Here is a 6,000-nt window from a genome sequence, read left to right on the forward strand (position 1 = left end):
TTTCAAACACTCAGGACTGACAATCTGCATTATTCAAAACCTAAGGGGTTAACAATTTCATGAGGGCATTCTTCACTCACTCACCTTTGACCCCTCCAGTCTTTTTTTGGATTAGAAAGTCCATCACCACCCACACAGCCCCACATCAGCTCTGCCTTCAACCTGCATCCCAAATCTGTCTACTTCTCTCCATTGCCACGGCTACGGCGCTGGTGCCAGCCACTGCGAACTGTCAACTGCACCACTGCAAACCTGCTTCCCTTCCTTCCCCTCTGGAAACCCCTCTCTACCCACAAGCAGACATGTGAAACGTAAGTCAGCGCCTGTCACTCTACAGTTTCACACCTTCCCGTGATTTTTCCCCACTGAGAACATCCAACCTCCTCCATCACCTCCCAGACCCTACGTGAGAGCCTTTGCTCACCTCTTCACCTGCAGCTGTTGGTCTTTTGCTCACAGCGCCCTGTTCACTCTCTATCAGCCCAGGTGAACCCTCAGGTCAGGACTCACTCCTGGGCATCCCTTCCACCTGAAACCCTCTGCCAGCTTCCTCCTCAGCTTCAGACCTGCTCACATGACACCTTCTCAAAGAAGTCTTCCCCAGACACCCACTCACTCCCAACACAGCACTCTGTTATATTTATTTCAAAGCACTTGTCATCTAAATAATGGTGGCAAAACCACACCTTCTGTAAAAGATAGGCTAAGAGTCTGCGATTGGATTGGGAAGGGTGGCCAGAGAATCTGAATTTAAAGCAAGTGCATTATTTTACAGTATTGCTACAGATCGATAAAAACAGCAGTTTTCTAAGTGTGTGTGTATACACATGCACACGCGCGCACGCACACGTATGGTTTCCACTCGCTACGTATTTCTATTCCTATCTAGAGCTTCCTGTTGCTGGTGTAAAGCTATCACAAGCCTAGTTTAACCCAACATAATTTTATTATTTTATAGTTTTGGAGGTCAGAAGTATGAAAATGGGTCTTCCGGGGCTAAAAATCAAAGTGTGAACAGGACTGCTTGAGCGGCAGGCACCTGGGCCTGAGTTTCGGTAACAAAGCCACGTTTTGTGATTGCCCCCCTTAACTCTTTTGGTTAACCTGCCATTAACCAGTGTTAGATGTGTTGCATTGAACAAGGATAGGCATGATTTAAAATGAGGAGGCAGAACACTCAACTCCAGTTTTTTTTTTCTAAAAAGTTGACGTTGTTATTTTAATAAATTATTAGCTTATATTCTAACGGTGACTCATGGTGGCTTCCATTTTTATTTGACACTGTCTATTCAATTTTTTCTGTTAGAGACTTTCAGAGGCTATCAGGTTCAGCTAGCTTCCTTCAGATATGTGTTAAAATTAGCATTGGAAAGGACACCAGTTCTTTATCACTTCGAGGTCAGATAACTGTAAAGTATTAGTACTCATGCTGGCAAGAAACTGCTCTGGAACAACGCATTATGCTTTATGATCTACTTATAGACCCTTTACAAAAAATTAATAAGATAACATTTTATGTTAGAACTTAAAAATCTATACTCCAAGGTAAATAATTTTGAGTTTTACTACATCTTGAGCAAAAATTGTTTTCATAGGCTCCTTTATTTCAAAAACAATTTATGGGGACTTCCCTGGTGGCTCAGTGGTTAAGAATACACCTGCCAATGCAGGGCACACGGGTTCGAGCCCTGGTCTGGGAAGATCCCACATGCTGCGGAGCAACTAAGCCCGTGCGCCACAACTACTGAGCCTGCACTCTAGAGCCCACGAGCCACAACTACTGAAGCCCACGTGCCACAACTACCGAAGCCCGCACGCCTAGAGCCCATGCTCCGCAACAAGAGAAGCCACCGCAATGAGAAGCCCGCGCACCGCAATGAAGAGTAGCCCCCGCTCGCCGCAACTAGAGAAAGCCCGCATGCAGCAACGAAGACCCAACACAGGCAAAAATAAATTAATTAATTAACTAAAACTTTTCCCACCCCTTTCCCTGTTAACCATCTTTAAAGTATGTTGATGGTATCCTTAATTTTGATTAGCTTTAAATGCTTCTCTCTAAATATAGTTATCAATATTTTAATGCATAAGGCTCCAGACATGAAACATTATAGTATGTTTTGCAAAAATATAAGTTTTCATATGCTCTCGAATTCATGGTTACCTATTTATTATTTAAAATAAAACCATCTTAAGGATAGAAATTCTGCCTTCTACATTCTTTGATTCTTGTCATAGTACATAGTATAGTAACTGAATACAGCGTCCACTACATAAATGTTATTAAATGACATTGTTAATTTTAACTAACATTTACTGAATGCCTGGTCTGGATAGGCTGTTGCCAGGAGTCTGAGACACGGAAATGATAAATACATGGTTGATGCTCAAAAGGAACTAATATAAAAGGATTTTTTAAAAAGGTGGGTTTGAAAAAGAACTAAACAGACTCCTCAGAAATGAGTTCAGTTATATTTTATTTTTTATTTTTATTTTTTTTTTGTGGTACGCGGGCCTCTCACTGTTGTGGCCTCTCCTGTTGCGGAGCACAGGCTCCGGACAGGCAGGCTCAGCGGCCATGGCTCGCAGGCCTAGCTGCTCTGCGGCATGTGGGATCTTCCCGGACCGGGGCAACGAACCTGTATCCCCTGCATCGGCAGGTGGACTCTCAACCACTGCGCCACCAGGGAAGCCCAAAACTGTGGTTTTAAAAGTCATGTTTGCTTAGTTCAGATAGAGGCTTATTTTAAAGCAGTGTTAAGTTTATAGAGATGGGCAATTCAAATATATTTTCTTAGTGTTTTATTCTTGGTTTTATTAAAGAAACTCAGAAATCTGAAGCTTTTACCATGTCCTTATATAGTATTTGACTAAAGGGTAATATCAAGGTCCAGAAGTTGAAGTTGGTGGAAATAAGGCCAAGATAAGGATGTTTTATTCACTGTTTTGTTCACCACAATATAACCAGCACCTACAGTTGTGCCTGGAACTGAGTAGGGACTCAACTATACGTATTTGTTAAAGGCAGGCAGGCAGAATGAAGTATATTCTCATTTATGATGTATTTGCGGAATAGGTCCCCATGTCTAGGTCCAATGTTATGATTGAAAACCGAAATCATTCCATCTTTACCACACTTCATATATGTCTCATACCAACTTTAACAGAAACTCCATAAACTGCTAGGAAAATAACCGGAATCCACAGAGCAAAAGGGGAAAATAATAGGTTTACACGTTGCTATTTTCCTGGCGCTTTTATCGCCATAATGAGGTGACTGGTGCACAGATCATAGTTTATAGACTGACAGTTCCTGCATTTCACATCCCAGTGACCATCATACTACTTCATTTTCTACTAGGAATGTTCATCCATAAGCACTCTGTATTTCAACAGTGTATTTTAAGGTTCAAGATCACATAAAGTTCTACCTTGATAGATGAGTTGGATTTGGGAGGAAATTAGCATCAGAAAAGCACTGCTCCTACCTTTGCTTTTCAACCATACTATCTTAGGTATTTCCCTTTCGCTACCATATAAACCAGACTGAGTTCCAAAGTCCTGCCTTCTTAGCTCTGTGATATGATCAATTCTGTCCACCCATCAACAATCAGTTGGTCAACTGACCAGCTCAAGTGGTCTATCAGGCTTCTGGACAGTGTGCTTTTTCAGAGATGTTTCACATGTAAAACTCACTGCGAATGTTTACAATAGAGTTAAAATAGTCACAAAGGTGAGGCTGGGTTTTAGGTACGGTCTCCATGGCAACGACTTCTTCCTGCTGGTTCTCCCTCGGGGTCTGTTTTCCAGACCTCAGCTGAGGCCATCTGTCAATGTTTTACAGCTCTTCTCTCCTCCCTCCACGCCCCTTATCCAGTCTCCATGGCAACCAGAGTGACCTTCCCCAAGACTAATTCCATCCTAGTGGCTTCAGGACAAAGCACAGATGCCTTGGGCACATGCAGCCCTTGGGAAGCCCATCTCCTTCACCAGCGTGCACAGCACATCAGCCGGACCAAACTCAAGCGGACTCGGGCACTGTGAGGGGCTTGGGGAGAAGTCTCAAGACCGACCCTTGCAAATCCACAGATGGCTAAACACTCCTGCATCTATTTTCCCACAAAATTCCCCAAGGCACAATAACATGTGAAATAGGAGATGAGCCTGGAGTCTGGAATGGCAAGGACAGTGGGTGAGGAATTCTACAAAGCTCATGAGAGCACCAGAGAAAGATCTGGTCCCGAAGCGGGTCCAGAGAAGAGCAACACCGGATGCTTTTGAGGCTGGGAGGAGAAGGAGGTGGGAAGGACAGAAGGAAGCGGGAGGCAGGTCCTGAGGGTTCCCCACCGGGAAACCACATTCATGGTGGGTGAGCAGGGCTGGGCTGGCTTGAGAAGAAGCCACGGAGAAGACCCTACCCGGGTCCAACAAAATGTGCAAAATTCAACCAAATGGGCACCCATTCATAATTTACAATTATCCTTTGAGTTTCATCTTCAATATAATAGCAATCTAGTTTAGTGACTAGAGTGTGTATTTTTTTAAAGGACATTATAGAACAATTTCATTTGCAGCATTTTAGCTGCAAGCTTAGCCAGCATGTTTGGGAAACTTGGATTTGTTAGTCTTTGGAATTTGATATTGAAATATATTGAAATACTACTTTTCCTTTGGCTTTGAAAGAAACCTCAGATAAATTCGAGAGCCTCTAAGACTAACACCAACTTGAACCATGAGGCGGTAAGTGGCTCTGTGGATCCAAAATGTTTCCAAGAAAATAAGCAAAAAATAAACACAGTATGTTTTGTAGTTCGTTTCGTACCTAGTGAGTTACTCCATCCTGCTGACACATCTTCCAGCCAGCTGAGCTATTTTTTCCCCATTATCTTTCTTGACCACTTTCTTTACAAACTTGTCTTCTAAGGCCCCTAATTAACTTAGGATCCACCAAAAACAACAGACACTTTAAACAAGCCGAAGCACACCACAGTTTACCTTGATTCTACTTCTTTTTACTTTTTCATACATATTTTGAGCAACACGTTATTTATTCCAGATTTAGGGAGAGATACATTCTTCCCTTTTCATCCAAGGAGGGCTGGGCAGCCACACTTGGTATTTTACTCTTGCTTTGCTTATTCTCAATGTATCAAACTACCTGGACTTCTGTTCTCATGAACTTTACCCTGTTTTTAAATGTCTGTAACGAAACTATGGACAACGTGTAAATCAAATGTAATTCTGCCACAAAAGTTTAAGAGTAGAATTAGCAGCAGGTGATCTTAAAGATTATCCTTTGTCTAGATTAATTACAGTATAACGACTGAATGCTCGATAATACAGAAATGCTATCATGGTATTCTATTGATACAAATTAAAGCTATTAGAAAGGGCATAATCATGCTAAAAACAGGTAGCATATTAGTAGTTGTAATAACTTGAAAGAAACTTGAAATGAGACGTTAAGTACAGTTTGTTGATACTTAATCATTTTGAGCTAAATTTATTCAACATTTAAAATTCATTTTCTATTATGATACCTATGAAGGTAAAAAATAATCAAGAAGCCTCATACCTATTTGGTTTTTAAATTGAACATTATAATTATATAAGATCCAAGTAAAAACCGATTACTTACCTTAGATGTTGTAAAAAGCACACTGTGAATTAACTGCACCGCTCCAGATCCTTCTGAGACAAGAGTGTTTCAGGCTGTCCCACGACTCGCTGAGTGAGAGGGGACAGTTCAAGTTCACCAACCAGCCTGGAAGAAAAGGCTCCCTGGCCTGGCCTTGTCTCAAGTTTCATCCCCGGTTGTTAGCAACAGGCGCATCTAATTTTACTTAGTGACACAAACAGCTCATATACCACACTTAAAATTGTTTGGGCACCAATTCCAGAACACAGCACTAAGTGTGCCAAGAGGGAAAAAATTCCTACGAAACCACCAGTTAAACCCTGAATCAGGACAGTCTTACGTAATTGTAACTTTCTAAAATGAAC

General features: G+C 41.8%; 1 protein-coding gene across 1 annotated transcript in view; it reads right to left on the reverse strand.

The window, feature by feature from the left end:
* The window catches only part of SGCG (sarcoglycan gamma), a 31,344-nt gene extending 25,677 nt beyond the window's left edge, over positions 1-5,667 (reverse strand). The window contains exon 1 of the mRNA XM_029210261.1: positions 5,636-5,667. The gene's annotated coding sequence lies outside the window, so the exon portion shown is untranslated. The remainder of the gene's footprint in view (positions 1-5,635) is intronic.
* Positions 5,668-6,000: the final 333 nt, after the last annotated feature.

Source organism: Monodon monoceros, unplaced genomic scaffold, assembly GCF_005190385.1.
Source record: "Monodon monoceros isolate NGI ecotype Baffin Bay Population unplaced genomic scaffold, NGI_Narwhal_1 Super_Scaffold_8, whole genome shotgun sequence".
In the NCBI taxonomy this organism is placed as follows: Eukaryota; Metazoa; Chordata; class Mammalia; order Artiodactyla; family Monodontidae; genus Monodon; species Monodon monoceros.